At 41.1% G+C, this 18,491-nt stretch overlaps 1 long non-coding RNA gene across 1 annotated transcript in view; it reads right to left on the reverse strand.

Moving 5' to 3' along the window:
- Positions 1-13,161, reverse strand: part of LOC142108892 (uncharacterized) — a 126,023-nt gene extending 112,862 nt beyond the window's left edge. Inside the window, exon 1 of the long non-coding RNA XR_012680244.1 lies at positions 13,073-13,161. This is a non-coding gene — a long non-coding RNA (uncharacterized LOC142108892). The remainder of the gene's footprint in view (positions 1-13,072) is intronic.
- Positions 13,162-18,491: the final 5,330 nt, after the last annotated feature.

Genomic DNA, 18,491 nt, shown 5'->3' on the forward strand with positions numbered 1-18,491 from the left:
GATGGAGACTGATTTTGGCTCTATATAAACACATATGAACACATGTTGTGGTCATCTGTGTGTACCAAATTGTACTCCTGGACGTATAATCACTACCACATAGCGATGTGTGACATAGACCTGCCTAATATTGTGTAGGTCCCCCTCATGCCGCCAAAACAGCACTGACCCATCGTGGCATGGACTCCACAAGACCTCTGAAGGTGTTTTGTGGTATCTGGCATGTTAGCAACAGATCCTTTCAAGTCCTATAAGTTGCGAGGTGGGGCCTCCATGGCTCAGACTTGTTTTTCCAGCCCATCATCATCATTTATTTATATAGCGCCAGCAAATTTCTCAGTGCTTTACAATTGGGAACAAACAGTAATAAAACAATACTGGGTAATACATACAGACAGAGAAGTAAGAGGACCCTGCTCGCAAGCTTACAATCTTAGGGCGCAAGCTTTCGAGGTATGTCTATTAAATAACGAGACTCTGATTCCACCTAGTAAACAAAGCAGTCAGAACCGGTTACAACTGTATACGTAGTAACCTTGAACCTTTCTGACCCTGCATGACAAGCTGCAACACTCTATGACGTTCAGTTGATTGTGAGTTGCCATTTAGTTTGGTTGTTTTTTCTGTAGAGTGCCGGAAAATGCTAAGTTTAAAAAAAAAAAACTTGCACAAAACACCAACAGAATGTTTTCAAATGCTTACTATGGCCTATGGGAATGACTGCCTGTCTCGTGTGTGTGTGTGTTTGAGTGGCACAAAAGATTTAGCGAGGAACGTGAGAATGTCGAAGATGATGAACACCCTGGACGACCTTGCACTTCAAGAACCGAAGAAAATGTAGAAAAAAATCAGTCAGATTGTTCGAAAAGACGGCCGACTCAGTGTTTGAATGATAGCTGAATCTGTGAACATTGACAAAGACACCGTATGGAAAATTTTGCGTGAAGACCTTAACATGACGAAACTTTGTGCAAAGATGGTCCCAAAGGTTCTCAAAACAAAGCAAAAAGAACGTCGCAAGGAATGTTATGTTGACATTCTGCAGCAACTTGACACAGATCCAAACCGGTTTCATAAAGTAATCACTTGTGATGAGACCTGGATCTTCCAGTACTATCCTGACAATAAAAGACAGTCAGTGCACTGGAAAACACCGTCATCACCGAGAATGAAAAAAGCTCATCAAAGCAACTCAAAATTCAAAGCAATGCTCATTGTTTTTTTCAATATCAAAGGTGTAATTTTGGAAGAATGGGTTCCAGAAGGGACAACAGTTAAAAAGCATTATTATAAGGACGTTTTGCAAAAGCTGATAGAAAGAGTCAGAAAGAAACGGCCGCAACTGTGGAAAAATGGTTTCTTTCTTCACCAGGACAATGCGCCTGCTCACGCAGCACTTTCTGTGAAGCAGTGTTTGACTGACAAACACATTACTACACTTGAACATCCTCCATATTGGCCCGATTTAGCACCTTGGGATTTTTATATTTTCCCAAAAGTTAAATCAGTGCTTAAAGGGACACATTTTGAGTCAGTTGATGCTGTAAAGAAGAAAATGGCAGATATGTTGAAACAAGTGACAGAAATTTATTTGCTCCATGCCTTCGACCAGTGGAAAACAAGACTACAGCGATGTATTAGTGCAAATGGGGAGTATATTGAATGGGACAAACATTACATTTGTAATACCAATAAGTAAAGGTGAGTTATTTAATCAGTCTCGTTATTTAATAGACGTACCTCGTACAATCGATCCCACAGATGCTTGATCGGACTGAGATCTGGGAAATTTGGAGACCAAGTCAACACCTTGAACTCTTTGTCATGTTCCTCAAACCATTCCTTAACAATTTTTGCAGTGTGGCAGAGCACATTATCCTGCTGAAAGAGGCCACTGCCATCAGGGAATACCGTTGCCATGATGGGGTGTACTTGGTCTGCAACAATGTTTAGGTAGGTGGTACGTATCAAAGTAACATCCACATGAATGCCAGGACCCAAGGTTTCCCAGCAGAACATTGCCCAGAGCATCACACTGCCTCCGCCGGCTTGCCTTCATCTCATAGCGCATCCTGGTACCATCTCTTCCCCAGGTGAACGAAGCACATGCACACAGCTGTCTACATGATGTAAAAGAAAATGTGATTTGTCAGATCAGGCCACCGTCTTCCATTGCTCCATAGTCCAGTTCTGGCATTCACATCTCCATTGTAGGCACTTTTAGCAGTGGACAGGGGTCAACATGGGCACTCTGACCAGTTTGTGGCTATGCATGCCCATACGCAGCAAGCTGCTATGCACTGTGTGTTCTGACACCTTTCGATCATAGCCAGAATTAACTTTTTCAGCAATTTGTGCTACAGTAGCTCTTCTCTTGGTTTGGACCAGACAGATTAGCCTTCGCTCCCCACGTGCATCAATAAGACTTGGGCATCCATGACCCGGTCACTGGTTCACCTGTTATTCTTCCTTGAACCACTTTTGGTAGGTACTATCCATTGCATACAGGGAACACCCCACAAGACCTGCCATTTTGGATATTATCTTGTAGGCTATTCATATCTTGTGCATGTCTATAACTCTATCTTTAATTTTCTTAGAATGCTCTTTGGTCTTCTGTCGCAGGATGGACATTAACTCTTATGTTCTGGGGTGAGATTACAATGATTGACAGACAACAGTTGTAAAAAAGGATAATACAAATGTTTAATATAAGAGATACATTTGAAAGCAAAAGATACTTAGCTGTGCAATTCAATTTGACTGCTGAATAATGTCTTGATCTGAGGAGCCCCGTTGCTCTGATAGCACTCGGTGAAATCAGGATCATTTGTTGGACACAGCTTTCCAGAGGATGTTCCAATTGAAGCTAAAACTATGTGGCTATCAGCTGCCTATTAAACTTCTAATTCCAACCCCCTTCTCCCCCCAGAGACTAGTTAAAACCAGTCCTGGACATATAGAAATGTCCTTGTACTAACAGGGATCATTGTATGAATGTTATCTTAAAAGATCAGAGAGGTCTTGCATAAGACACACACACACACACACACACACACACACACAGTCCTGTTAACCCTTTACATCACAGTCTTCATTTTTACAGCTTTCCTTCAGATTCGCAGTATGACTAATGTTATTTGAATTAAGGGGTCTTTAATCCATAAAAGCTGACCTTTTTTAAGGATTCTCATATGAAAGCCAACTATTAGGGCAATATCTTTCATCTGTGTACACTTGGAACTTTCACAGCAGAGTGGTTTTAATGCTTATGCAAGCAATATTTTTTCAGCTTTCATTTTAAAGAAACAATCTGCAAACAAAATAATGAATTATGAGTTTGAAAATTTGCTATAAGAGCAATAAATATACTGTTTGGAACAATCTGTATAAGTGACATTTGTAATAAAGACAAATCTGTTGACTTTTTAAGTGTTCAATACTTTTGCAGGCCACTGTACATATATACTGTGACTAAGAGAATGGTTTGCCACTGCCCTCTGAGAGAAGAGTTTGGTATTTAGATGACAGTCTGCAGGGCAAGGCTGCAGACATTACACATTTCTACAGCAGTGCACCTAGTTTAAAGATATACAGGTGGAGGACATATGTGTGACAATATAAAAGTATAGCGTGTAATTTAACTTACATATTTTGAGGTATTTTGGAGGTATCTTTTTCCACAGGTAACAGCAACTGTCAGGCTGTGTCTGCAGTGAGGCTAATCAAGGAGAACACTTGGAGAACTCCTCTATAAAGACCAGATGTCTTCTGTCCAACAAGCTAGGGTTGTGGAAAGAGTGTAAAGTATTTAAGCCTGAGTTGCTCATTATGTAAGTGTGACCGATGCTGATCAAGTTGGCCAGTGTCTAGGGATTTGGTCGAACTTAGGGTAACAAGAAATTGTATGGAACTTTGTGTTATAAGCAAAATACAAAGCAATAATTTGTTCATGTGCGTCTGTGCCACAAGAGTTGTCTGAAGTGCTGATGCTTAGGGAGACAAGTTCCCACTACCCAACCGGCATATACATTAAAATGAAGGACGTTTTGAATACAGCAATAGCAAGCTCAGGTGCTCTGAATTGGAGAGGCACAGAAGGAAAACACCAGGCTCTAATGGGAAGATTTAGCCCAGGTGAGGCATGACAGAAACATACCACCTGGTCCGGCTCTGCAGAAAATGTCACCAGCTGATGACATGGAAGCCTATATCTGGTGTCCTTTGAGAGAGTTGAAAAAACTTTGGGCTAAGAAGCTGGCGCCACATCCAACTGGCAAAGCTCAGCGAGCTTATAAGGATCTGGATGAGGACTGGGCCTCTAATTATCTGTGCTTAAAGTCTGAGATATTGGCTCGCATTGGGGTTTCGGAGCCAGGCCAAGCCCAGCGGTATCAGGAATGGCGCTATGACCAAGAAAAACCAGACAGAGCACAATTGTCTTCCTAGAACTTAAAAAAAAAGGCTGCAGCCAGAGGTAAATTCGCCTACTCGGATTACTGAAATTTTGGCGAGTACAAAGCAAGAATTATGCTGTTTGTGTGCATCACCAGAGGGGTGTCCTTGCCAAAATACATACTATATATATATACATAATATATATATAATATATATATATATATATATATATATATATATATATATATATATATGACACCCAAAAAGTTCTTTAAGCTAACCAGCGCTTAGTAAAAGTGACCCCAGTGAATCATATAATAAATTTATACTCAAATGTAATAGGCAGCTCCCCAGTCAATCAACACCTGTCTGCAAGTGTTAGACCTAAGAGATAAAATACAAATAGACAGGGGGCGCCACACATAGTATATTATCAGTGATATACAATAAAGAGGTATCTCCAACGATAAGAAAACCCTGTACCAAATATGTGATGAAATTAGGCAGATATAATGATCAGGCTGACCGTACTAGGGATCCACCTCAGGTCTGGATAACAGGAATCCACGATCATAGACCAAGTGATAGATGACAATCTGCGGACTCAAATAAATCCACAATAGTGTAACACAGTATAAAAAGAGACCATTCCAGTCTCAAAATACCACAAATGGCACCACATAAAAAAATAAATGCCCGTACATTGAGCACAATAAAACAAGCTTATCTGTCCGCTGGCACAAACGTGGAAGATAAGGGTAGCAGCCGGCAACACCTCAGAACATCCAGTAATGAGCACAGGGACCAAGAACCTCTCCTATATATATATATATATATATATATATATATTGCTGCACAATGCCTATTATCTGCTTTAATCCTCTGATCTACGGATACAGGGTAATACTCTAATCCATTCCACAGTGGTCCTGTGTTGAACCCAACGCCCTGAGTCACTGCTTTGCCTGCTAGGCCTAATCATAAGTAAGTGCTCAGGAGGAACCAGTCACATTCACCAGCAAAGAGGTGCTGCAGCAGCTATATACAGCATTCAGAAGTAAGCTGTTCCAGGTACCAGTAAAGAAGACTGGTGGTGGCAGCGATATCTCTCTTACAAAGTTGGCACTGCAGTGAGGCTAATCAAGGAGAACACCTGAAGAGATCACCTCTATGGCACTTACAGTTGGTGAGTGTCTGGTGGCAGAGTACCACCAGTAGGAGTGGCCAGTAACAGACGGTAACTGACAGTAAAGAAGCACAAAACTAAATCGGTAAAACCACTTGAAACAGCAAGGACAGGATGGCAGAGTAATACTCTCACATGTAGTCTCTGGGGTTACCAGGGGATCCCGCTCCTTGTTTATGGAAAATATGAAAGTCTTAATCTAAAGCTCAGGGTTCCACAGCAACAACCAGACATTCTCCCCCAAGGTGCGCCGTACAACTAGGGCTGAAGTATTTTTAGCAACCAACAGAAAAGCCAAACACTTATTATCAATTATGGCATACCCTGAGTACTGGTCCGCACTGTGACGCATTGGTTTGTGCAAAAAAGTCTGTATTATAAATTTGGCACCACCAGCAATGGAGCACTGTTATTTCTTGTTGAGAACATAGAGAGTAATAATCGCACCGACCCAATTAATTTTGATGTATAGTTCCACACATCCTCTTCTGTTATTAAAGCTTCTATAATTTTTTTTATTTATTTTTATTTATTTATTTATTTGGGGGGGGGGGGGGAGTTCTACCTGGCAGCTGAGACATTCATAGTGTCCAAAAAGACAAGAGCAGTTTTTCTAGACTTGGTACACTTATGGATACGAAAATAAGTTAAATCTTACAAACTTTATTATGTTAAAACTTAGATGGAATTCATCTAGACAGCGAAATATTAAAATTAAATAGATAGTTAGAAAATAGTGTGTTTAAAAAAAAATCAAAAAAAAAATCGTGAATCTGTCATGCTGTTGGCAGCTCCCAGGAAAGAACCACTTTGTTGGGGAAGCGATCAGAGACCACGTGCGGCCAAGAAGCTTAGTCCTGAGAGGACTGGTAGTGAGGTACAAGCTGAAGTCAAAAGGATTGGGAGAAGGTAGAATAGAGCAGGACAAAGCTGAAGTCGATGGATTGGAGAAGGTAGAAGCGCAATGGACAAAGCCAAAGTCGATGGATTGGAGAAGGTAGAAGCGCAATGGACAAACCCGAAGTCCATAGATTGGAGAAGGTAAAATAGTGATGGACAAAGCCAATGTCAAGGGAGTGGAGAAGGTAGTATAGTGGAGGACAAAGCCAAAGTTGAAGGATTGGAGAAGGTAGAAGTGTGATGTCACACAAAATAAGTCTTCTTCAAAGCACAAGCAGAGAAATCCAAAACAAAACTTTGCTCCTTGAATGTGGAAGGCTCCTGTTCCGGCCCTTCGTGTGGAGATATGGGTTTTTCTGCAAAGAAAATATATTATCTACACAAATCTACTGTAGATTATTAGTCACTATGGGCCTGGATCATATCCGAACACAACTTACACATTTAAAAAGACCATGTAACTCGAGTGTTGTTTCACTCGCATTCAAATCCAAGCATATCTCAAAATACGTAGTTTCCATTTGATTCTGGGTGGAAGTATGCTCTGCCTAAACAGTACTTGTCGCATGCAGACACACATAACAGACTGCAGTATATGCACATGCATAAGTACAATAAAAGGTCACATCAGAACACATAAAACTTTTATTTGATCAAGGTGGCTAAGTGGTGAGCACTTCTGCCTCACAGCGCTGGGGTCATGAGTTCGATTCCCGACCATGGCCTTATCTGTGTGAAGCTTGTATGTTCTCCCCGTGTTTGCGTGGGTTTCCTCCGGGTGCTTCAGTTTCCCCCCACAATCCAAAAACATACTGGTAGTTTAACTGGCTTGTATCAAAATTGGTGTGTGTGTGTGTGTGTATTCAGACTGTAAGCCCCAATGGGGCAGGGACTGATGTGAGTTCTCTGTACAGCGCTGCGGAATTAGTGGCGCTATATATATATATATGATGAATTAAAAGAACTACTGACAGTATAAAATGTAAAATATTTCTCCTCAAATATATATATTTACATTATTTACATAAAGATGATTGCAATGCATACTGAACATATAATGCGTTTATATAGGCTGTTTTAGTTGCATACAGATTTTCTGTGATAGCCAGTGGCATGCATACGGTTCATTTTTAACTCAAACATTAGGCCGTGTCAGTCATCACTATCAATTGGCATTTATACCTGACCTGTAGTTGGTAGAAAAGATATGGGTGAAAACAAGCGTACTTACGTCAAACACCGGACTTGAACTGGCAGCACTTGGGTAGGAACGTCTTAACTATACATAGCCTATGTTAGGCTGCCCCTTCCCTCCCCTGTTCTGCCTCTTAAATTGTAGGCAGTGGTAAGTGTCATTTGCATTCGGACATGAATTGCATGCAATTGCATTCATTGGTGTAAAGTCTGTTACTGGGCATGCAAAGAGCTATTTCACACAAGATACACTATGCAAATGAATGTACATTTAAACATGATTCAGGCCCTATGTGGCTAAGTAGATGCTGCTATGTACTAAGTACATACTTGCCAACTCTCCCGGAATGTCCGGGAGTCTCACGAACTCCCGGGAGAGTGTGGCAATCTCCCGCATCTGGCAGAATTAGGTCCAAAATTCCGCGATTCACTGGGAATTACAGCGTTTGGCCCTGCCCCCTACTGTCAAATGACGCGTTTGCGTCATTACATCACTGAGGCGGGGCCAAAATGTCGCAAATTTTGGAGCCCCGCCCCCATCACACCCACCTCCCCCCGGCAGGCTCCCAGAAGCCAACTTCAACAAGTTGGCAAGTATAACTAAGTATGCATATAACAGAAATGAAGAAGACGATAAAAACAGTCTGAGAACAGACCACTGATAAATCACAAATAATACCATTTCCAAATGTTTTCCCACACAGTGTACGACGCATGAGTGTCGAAGGTCCGTAAGCTCCCTTTATAAGGCTATGGGTGCTTGACTTGTGTTCTCTTTACTGACTTTTCAGGGGGGTTTAAATTGTGAATTTTGCAAACCTGCACCGATTCCAAAATTAATTTGCTAAAAATTTAGAAAAGTTGATTCGCTTACTTGTAATCAACAAACATTTCAACACTGTCTGCAAATCAAGCTCTGTGCTGACCTCCAGTGGACGTTATGGAAAATAAAATATTCAAATGAGATTGAGAGTAGTCAGGTCAAACTGAAAATAAGATGTTTTGCAACGTTTACTTACCCATATAGTTTCGTTATGTTGTCCCATGATGTTGTTTTGTTTGAAAATGAACTAGTATGAACCCAAAGCTTTACTTACATATGCAACTTTTATCATAGTAGGAGGTTCAGTTACCTGTTCTGGCAGATCCAGAAAAAAATTAAATGTTTTTCTAAGTAGGCACCTTGATGTGTGCGGGGTGGTCCATTAACGCACACTGCTGCAAAACCACTAATACGACTCATAAATTATCTCTACCGGTCTACGTAAGAGAATGGTGCAATGCCCACAAATCTGCTATACTGAAAACAGTGGTGCTGAAATGATTCTGACCCTAGATAGTGGTATACTATGGTTACCACTCCAACTCAGAATGGCTATTGCCATGTCTTGCTAAGTCTTCTGTGCCACACTATACAAATCACTTATGACCTATGTGTTTTGAACTTCAAGGAATTTATTTTGTATTGGAGAGACAGCTTCCCAAAAGCTTTGGGCTCAAGTAGGAGCCAGATTGAGGGTTCCCTGGAGTGAATGGAGGTTCATTGGGCCCATTTTAGGTCTCCTGACCTGCCAGTTAGACAGCATGCTACTTAATTCTTGTACCTGCAAGGTGTAGTGTAAAAGGATGTCAGTTTGCTCAATCCGCCACAGGGAGAGAAAACTGCTATTTGTTTGTAAGTGACTAAACTGGAAGTCTGCTGTTTGTTTGTGAGCCGGACATTAGGTCCTTCCACATTTATAGAGGGATTGTCAAATGTACTAGTTAGAGCCAGACAGACCATTATTTATGTTGTTGTTTTAGTTTGTTTTTCCATTTTAATAAAACCGGCACGGTTAGTTGTACCAGAACGTTGCTGTGACTTTCTATCGTTGCATTGTGGTAAAGTGCCCCGTCTACCCCAGGAAATGGTGTCTGTATCCTGATCTTGTGACAATATATTTATATATAAGCTGAACTTCAAAAAGTAGCTGTGTTTACCTAATAAATATTTAACACCCACTCCACCAAGTCTTCGTAGTCTGGGTATGTATGGCAGTGGATGTAATGACCACTAGGGGTGTCTTGGGGACCCCCTGTAACCACGCACACTTCTCACTACTCTGGCACACGATAAGATTGTTCATTTTGAAAATATATATTTTGAATAGATGTACAGTTTGGGAATAAATAGTAATTAAAACCACAAACACTTTTATGGGGTGGAGTATTAGACTCTATGGGGGGTATTCAATTGTTCCTCCGGGCGCCGCCGGAACGAGCACGTTAAAACTATTACCGTTCATACGGTAATTACTCGTTCAATTTCAGCTCGCAGCTCCCTGAGCAGCGAGCTGAAATTTAACGAGTAAATTACCGTATGAACGGTAATTACGCGCAATATTACCGTATAAACGGTTATAGTTTTAACGCGCTCGTTCTGGCGGCGCCCGGAGGAACAATTGAATACCCCCCTATAGATATATTAAAAAATTTACTAAACTATTTCTAATAGAATATAAAATTCCCTTTATAAACTAATCCTAACTCACTATAAAATATCACTATGTCTAACTCCAATATATAGATCATATCACACGAAATTACTTTGTAATATCCTGAAAGTAGTACTAAAGTCCACTCATTATTTAGAATAAATATTAGAGCATTAATATTATAACACACTTAAAACTTCACAGTTCACAGCATTGATTCCTGCAATATTCCTCACTTCCAGACCAGGCTGTCGTTGGTGTACTTACAATAGTTTTGGTAGCTACTTCTCACTTAATTATATGTACATTTTATTTACTCCAGACATGTATTTGAATTCCTTATCAATACGGATGCAGATGATATACTAAATTGATATATAAAATCAGTCTCTGAAATAAGTGTTTCTAAAAGCTCAAATAATATATTAAATGGCCCTATATCACAGTCTCTGAAATAAACATTTATACTGATGCAGGTGTTAAATCTATAACTCCCTTTCACTTCAGGTTTATGTAATGTAAGTATATGATCGTTTCTCAGGTTTACTCACAAGAACCGGGGTTTGATTATACCAATACGGCTTTTCTCAAGGTTTCTTTTCTCAGAGGGTTGTTATTTGTTTTTTTCAAAATGATGTTTTTCCTCACATATGTTTTGGCTTCAGAGATAATTGTCTTTACATATATTTCCATCATCAGATGCTTCTTCTCATAAATGCTGATCTCCACAAATACAGCCTTTCAAATTTACATATCTTAATAGATCAATAGCCTGCTCGAATATCTGTATAAATTTGTTTTCTCCTCCTCACATAGGTCTGTCTCCTCACTCCCTCATCCTGGTGTCCAGGAAAACTGTTTTACTCCCAGGTACAGGGGCTTGCACCTTAATGTTTTGATAAAAATATGAACCAATACTTCATGTTTTCATTTTGCTAGATACACACATATTTGCAGTGTTATGGATAAGCGCTGACATCAACTTTCTTTTATATTGCCATGCAGCTGGTACCATGTATAATGTGGGATATACTGAGTGTGGGCGTATTTCCTCTCCGGTTCTGTTTCAAATATTGCCTTATGTTGTCCTAGCAGCTGTCTATCAAGCCTATTTAAGGCTCTTTTGGGTGTGGTTCACAAGCCAGCCCTTGCTAGATGTAAACCCCTATACCTGGGAGGTGAGTGCATCTGATTTTAACTGCATTTTAATGGTGTTCGAAGCAAATAGGTCCAGTGTAGGATCTGCATATAATGAGGTGCCCTTGACACTGGGATGCAGGCTTAGATGTTTTGATCAAAATATGAACCAATACTTCATGTTTTCATCTTGCTAGATACGCACAGATATGCAGTGTTAAGGATAAGCGCTGACAACAACTGTCTTTTATATTTCCATGCACAGAGCTTCTTAAACAATGGACCTTATTCCAAAATTGTGTGAGTACCTGCTTTTCCGTGTATTTTATTTCTTTTACGATACTGTATATTGTCTGTCATTCCATAGTAATCGTCCGTCATTCCACATTATCACACTTGTGCAGTGAGGTACAGGTATGGCGGAGCGCATATGCAAAGGGATTAGTGTGTGGGATTAGGGGATATGGGAGAAATAGGGTTGTTTTTTGGGGAGAAATGCAAGTTTTTACTGATATTTCTGCATTGACTTGGCGTATAAAACACCTGTCATTCCATAGTAATCTGCTGTCATTCCACAGTAATCTGCTGTCATTCCACATGTAAAACATAACCAAGTACCTTAGCAATAAGTGTGTGGAAGATATATTTAAGAAGTATAAGATTTTTTAAAATATACATCAAATTTCAATTTGCTATCATAGAAGTCTATTGGCATTCCTTTTAGCAGACTGAAGCTGTCATTCCTTTTAGTACGCCCCTATGTATCCACCTTCCAGCAGCAAACTGTCCCTGGGAATTAATTTCATATGCTGGAAGCTATGCGTTCATTCTCCATGATAATCTACCTCAGATTGCCTCATTACCACTCATTATAGCTCCCAATCCACCCTCATAATGTTGTTATTGTTCTTAAGTAATATTTTCCATCAGGGTAGCTCATACTTGCCAACTCTCCCTGAATGTCTGGGAGACTCCTGAAATTCCGGTAGGTCTCCCGGGCTCCCGGCAGAGTTGGCAAATATCCCGCATATGGCATCTTGCTCCTCAAAATGCCGCGATTTGCGGTGAATCGCGTCATTTTGGGGTTAACTTTCCTAAGGTTGGTAAGTATGGGGTAGCTACCCCATACTTACCAACCTTAGGAAAGTTAATTCCGGGAGATCCCAGGCAGGGGGGGCGTGGTTGGAGTACGGGAGGGTCAGGGCGTGGCGATTTGCGGCATTTTGGCTTCACCCCCCGCGACAAAATGCCGTTTTTTGTCGCAGGGCGGGGCCAAAATGCCGCGATTTGCGGTGAATAGCGTCATTTTGGCCCCGCCCCCATGACAAAAACGGCATTTTGTCGCAGGGGGTGGAGCCAAAATGACGCGAATCGCCACGCCCTGACCCTCCCGTCCTCCAACCACGCCCCCCCTGCCTGGGATCTCCCGGAATTAACTTTCCTAAGGTTGGTAAGTATGGGGTAGCTACCTTTGGTCCCTAATTTCCAAGTATAGTCCCAGGTTTGTCCCTGTTTTATTTCAGTATTGACCATTACACATTACAATTCCTATTTCCCAGTATATCAGTTGCTATTCTAACTAACATATTCTTATTCCAATGCATTCTTATTACTGCTGCACTAATAAAATATTAAACAAGTATAATCACTTTATGCCATATTTTTTGACATAAAGATCTTTTGTTGTTCCAAGACCCTTTTTAAACCCTTTTAAAGTAATGTTTATTTTTATTTAAAAATTTAATTTTTTTTAAAATTTAATTAATCAATGTAAAAGGTTTACCTGACATCAGGTGCAGTCACAGACTCACTCTCTGCAAGATGTCTGTCTCCAGACTGCTCCTCTCTCACAGGGACAGCCCCTGATTTATGTCATCACTGGGTAGGAACCTATGTGCTCAGTCTTTGTTTCCAGGGGAAATGTCTGTGCTGTGCTCTTTATCCCTCATTGTCATGATTATCAACTCTGCACAATAGGTAACTGCAGGAAAAGGTGTTGCAACCAATCAGATTCTAGCTGTCATTCTTTTAGTGAAGTTTAGAAAACGAAAGGAAATGTCTGATTGGTTGCTATGGGCAGCAATTCTACCTAGTTACCATCCATTTGACCCTAATACTGACTTCAGTCTCACAATTCTAGACTCACAGTTTGCTACATAATCCCTTTATATTCCTGCTTCACTAATAGATATTAAACAAGTATAATCCCTTTATTCCATATTTTTCTTATGTTGTTCCAAAAGCCTTTTTTTGGTCCTTTTATTGAGGGTTTTTACTTTTACAATTTACCTCAGAAAAAAAAAAAACATCTCAGTTTAGATATATATCACACAGTAAAATGTATATCACTCTTACCAGATACTAAGATGGTTGGCAGAGCACTGTTATAAGCATTTCTGCAGCTGAGGTATAAAACTAAGAACATATGAAACTGGGGATTCCAACCTATCTACTTGTGAATTGAGCATCTCAGCTGACTTGAGTTTTCAGTAAAAAAAAGGTAAAAAAAAATAAAAGTTTATATATATATATATATATATATATATATATATATATAAATTTCTCTGTTTGATAGAGCCCTTAGCGCTGCATGGACGCTGGTGGTATATATGGTATAACCATACGGCAACAGAAATATTGGCAGAATAAGAATGCCTGCAAATCATCTTATCAATTAGAGAAACAAACGCTACCCAATGGCGCTGTAATCAATTGAATAAACATGGATCAGCTGCTGATTAAAGGTTTTGTGGGAGCCAAATAAATATGACCAAGCTAACGATAAAAATCGAATCACCCGATTATACGATCCCCTTATGAAAGAAACAAACATGGGATAAAACAAGTCAGGCTGTCGGTTCATTTTAATGATTAAAAAATCATTTCACATAAACAAAAGCAGGAATAGGAATAGGAAACCTTCCAGCGTTTGTCTCAACGGCAGCGGCATTGGGGCGTGGTCATGGCATGGTGGGGTGTGGCCTCACACGCTGGGGGCATAGCCGCAATCCTGGAGGCGTGTCTAGTTCTTTTGGAGTGCTAGGCTGCCCCAACCTGTCTTCGCGCCCCCCCCCTCCAAACCCCTTCATTGCACAAACGACACCGGTAAATCAAATAAAATACATAACAATACAGTCATGACTGAAAATGCATAAAAATAAGTGCAATCGGGCTCATAGAATGATAAAGATCAGTACCGGAGAGTAATAAACTTCTCCCAAACACCTTGTTCGTAGGTACAAGAATTAGTATTTTTGTTGAGGAACATGAAATAAATTCTGTCTATCCAAGCTTGTCGGGGAAGGAAGGGGGGGGGTCACGTAACTAGATACCATGGGCGAGTATTTATTATTAATCGGAATTAACCAAACATATTGCTCCACCAACTAAAAACAGCCATACACCACCACCCACAGAATCGAGAAAGAGCTATCAATCTGTCAATCCTTTCTGTGTTTCTATCAGCAATTGGAGTATATGAAGCTAAGGAGACATTTATCCCCATGGAATTCTGTTGTTAGAGGCTGAATAGATTGGCTTTGTGGCTCTGGCAGTTTAATATGCTAATTAGGCTGTTTAGCATGCTAATCGCTCCAGCAAGCATGTAAAACAGCAGAGCCAGCACACTAACCATACAGGGGCACCCACAAAATTCTTAGTGCCACAAAACAGCAACATTGGTTGGCCGCAACGCAGAGGGGAAGGTGGAGGTCTGTACAGACCAATTGGAAGCCGCTAATAGAGGGTTTACGGCTTTCTTTTGGACTGTACCGTCACACCTACTGGGTTGGGTTTATTGCATCGGCAATAGCCAGATCTTTGTGCTGCATAAGTTGCGTGGGTTAGCCAACCAATAGGAAGGCAAAAGCTAAGAGCTTGCAGCTTCCTATTGGTCAGACCCGTACCCAAAAGGTTGCGCCAGGAAAAGTGTGGCACCCACAAATCTTAATATAGTCTCTGTATCATGCATCTTAATGGATTAGAATGGGGTTTTGTTTTAAGGCACACCAGACATGATATACGTGCCTCTTACTTTTACTTATCAACCTCGTTCCTCTTTTCAGAGCTCAATCAGACTCTCGCCAACACATATGTCTCCAAGGATTCTGGGGGAAAGGTCAGTCAAGGCTAGTTCTTTTTTCATGTGTTTGTTTATTTGCCTTCCTTTAACCTTTTCTTGACTGGATGTAGTTTGCACCTCATTAACTAGACCACTTTATCATTTTCGTTTTGACACCATATTGCCAAGAATAACTTCCTTAACATCTCCTACCCACTTTTTTTTTTTTTGGGTGGGTTCCCATTGTTGTGATCGCGGAAGACTGTGGTTTTGACCCAATCATTATTCTTACAAATATTTTATTAATAAATTTAAAAATACATTTTAGGGTGTTAAAAGTTATTTATGATCTACATTGTTACATTCTTTGATCATTTTTGAAATTTGTTTATAGAATTTACTTTTTATAATAACTTGCAGACTCTTAAAGGGTCATTTTCGAAGCTGCAAGGGTGCTGATGTTGTCACTTAACGGTACAGATGCTATTAAGTGACATCATGCGCCTCTTTATGTGTAGGTGTGACCTCATACACGTATAAGCACAAGGCTCTGGGCATCAAGATGGCATCGACTGTGGGGGTGCAATGATTTGGTCTTTTTGAAGGGAGATGTTGGGTGGATCTGGGTGTCCAATTCTAAATTCTGTATAATAGCAGTCATGTGGCCTAAATTGCGCAAAGATTCAAAAACAATATTCTATGTTGCAGGACGAGATATTTGAATAAGCTCAAGTAGTGGAGCCTGTGCGTTGGAGACCGGCGTTCCCAGTTGGCTTATGGCAGCAAAGCCTTTTTACCAATGAAAAAGGACTTCAGTTAATTAATGTGAAGCCTTTTGCTTCATGTCCACACATTTAAAAAAATAAACAGAAATAAATGTAGCATGTGACATAGAACATGAAGACAGTACCAATAGCCCCTTACTTTTGTTTAGAGATGTTCACTGATCCCCGTGTTTTGGTTTTGGTTTTGGTTTTGGATCTGGATTAACCTCTTGTTTTGGTTTTGGCAAAACCGCCCTCGCGTGTTTTGGTTTTGCTTTTGAATCCCTATTTTTTTCTAAAATCACATTTGGCTTTTTTTTTGTTCCTACATTATTATTAAGCTCAATAACAATAATTTTTAGTCATTTCAAGTCAATTTTTGTCAAGTGACAAGAACACTGCTACCCCTCCTGTTTCTGTATGAGCATTGGCACTGAGCAATGGAACTGGAGAATGGAGAGTGACAAGAACACTGCTACCCCTCCTGTTTCTGTGTGAGCAGTGGCACTGAGCAATGGAACTGGAGAATGGAGAGTGACAAGAACACTGCTACCCCTCCTGTTTCTGTGTGAGCAGTGGCACTGAGCAATGGAACTGGAGAATGGAGAGTGACAAGAACACTGCTACCCCTACTGTTTCTGTGTGAGCAGTGGCACTGAGCAATGGAACTGGAGAATGGAGAATGACAAGAACACTGCTACCCCTGTTTCTGTGTGAGCAATGGCGCTGGAACTCCTGTGGAGGGAGGTACTTATGGAATCCAAAATCCGCGAGAACCGGAAGCGCAATAATGACGTTTTGCCTCTATTCAGACAAGAGGATGCGCGAAAGTACCGAGCCCGCTCGCAAGCCTACTTGGATCCCCTAAGTTCAGGTGGGCTCGGTTTTCAGAAAACTGAGCCCGAGCATCTCTACTTTTGTGAGGATACAAGTCTTATGTGTAGCACTTTTGTCCACGCAGTGCTAGCTGGCTAACACGAAGACAGCCGTACCCGCTACCTCTACAAATTTAGAATTACTTAGGCAAACTGGGGGTTCACCACAAAAAGACCCTACTACTCAACCCTTCAGTAAATGGGCTATATCCACTGGTTCTCTTAGAACGCTGTACCGATCACAAACAGAAATATAGGATTTCAAGGCATTAGCACCGGTGCTTGTGGATAAAGGAGTGCCGCTTATGAACATGATAAAAAAATGTGGGTGCCAGTACAAATGAAAACAGGCATCCCCCTTCTCGTTGACCACTCCCATGCCCCCTGGGTCCAATGGTGAAGCATGGAGCCATGATGGCATGTTGGCAGCACAGTGGCCTAGTGGTTAGCACTTCTGCCTCACAGCTCTGGGGTCATGAGTTCGATTCCCGACCATGGCTTTATCTGTGAGGAGTTTGTATGTTCTCCCTGTGTTTGCGTGGGTTTCCTCCGGGTGCTCCGGTTTCCTCCCACACTCCAAAAACATACTGGTAGGTTAATTGGCTGCTATCAAAATTAACCCTAGTCTCTCCCTCTCTGTCTGTCTGTGTCTGTGTGCGAGTGTGTGTGTCTATATTAGGGAATTTAGACTGTAAGCTCCAATGGAGCAGGGACTGATGTGAATGAGTTCTCTGTACAGCGCTGCGGAATTAGTGGCGCTATATAAATAAATGATGATGATGCCTGGAGCAACAATATGCCTCCCCAGAAGTCCCCACATGCCATCAGCCCTCCCCACATGCCCCACAGATCTCCCAGCATACCTTTTTACCACAGAGAGAGGCTGGTATGTTGATGAATACAGCACAGATACTGAGAGAGGGAGATATCCTGTATATTGCACTGACTGTGGGAAATGTTTTACACGTATTAGCACCACCCTATAGACTGACTTTGTACAGGGGAGATTCCTTGTGAACTATGTGAGATTCTGCTACAGTGGACATTTTCAAAATTGCCCCACCTTACCGCACATAACATTAATACCTTCCCCACATATTATAAATAGCACCCCCAATATCCACCCTGCAGATTCTAAAAAGGGGGAAAGTAGGAGGAGAGGAGATGACTGGGATGGAGACAAGAGGTGGTAGATGAGATACAGGGGGGCTAGAAAGAAAGCAAACTACATCTTTAAAACTGGGGACCCTCTAAGAACAAGGGACCTCAAGAGATTGCTGAAAATTAAATTAAAAAAAGAAGCTAACCTTGGATGGCGGGTCACCTGGTCAGTCCGGGCCCCGTATACTGGTACCTCTCGTATTCCCCTAATGGTGGCCCTACATGTAACAGAGTGAGATTTAACATTTCCCTTACTATTTCTTATCCTGGAGTCTTCGTTATTACCTGATACAAATCTCAGATAGAACAGATTGATGGGTGGACTTCGGCCATTCCAAGCCT

The sequence above is a fragment of the Mixophyes fleayi genome, chromosome 12 (genome assembly GCF_038048845.1).
Source record: "Mixophyes fleayi isolate aMixFle1 chromosome 12, aMixFle1.hap1, whole genome shotgun sequence".
NCBI classification, from domain to species: domain Eukaryota; kingdom Metazoa; phylum Chordata; class Amphibia; order Anura; family Limnodynastidae; genus Mixophyes; species Mixophyes fleayi.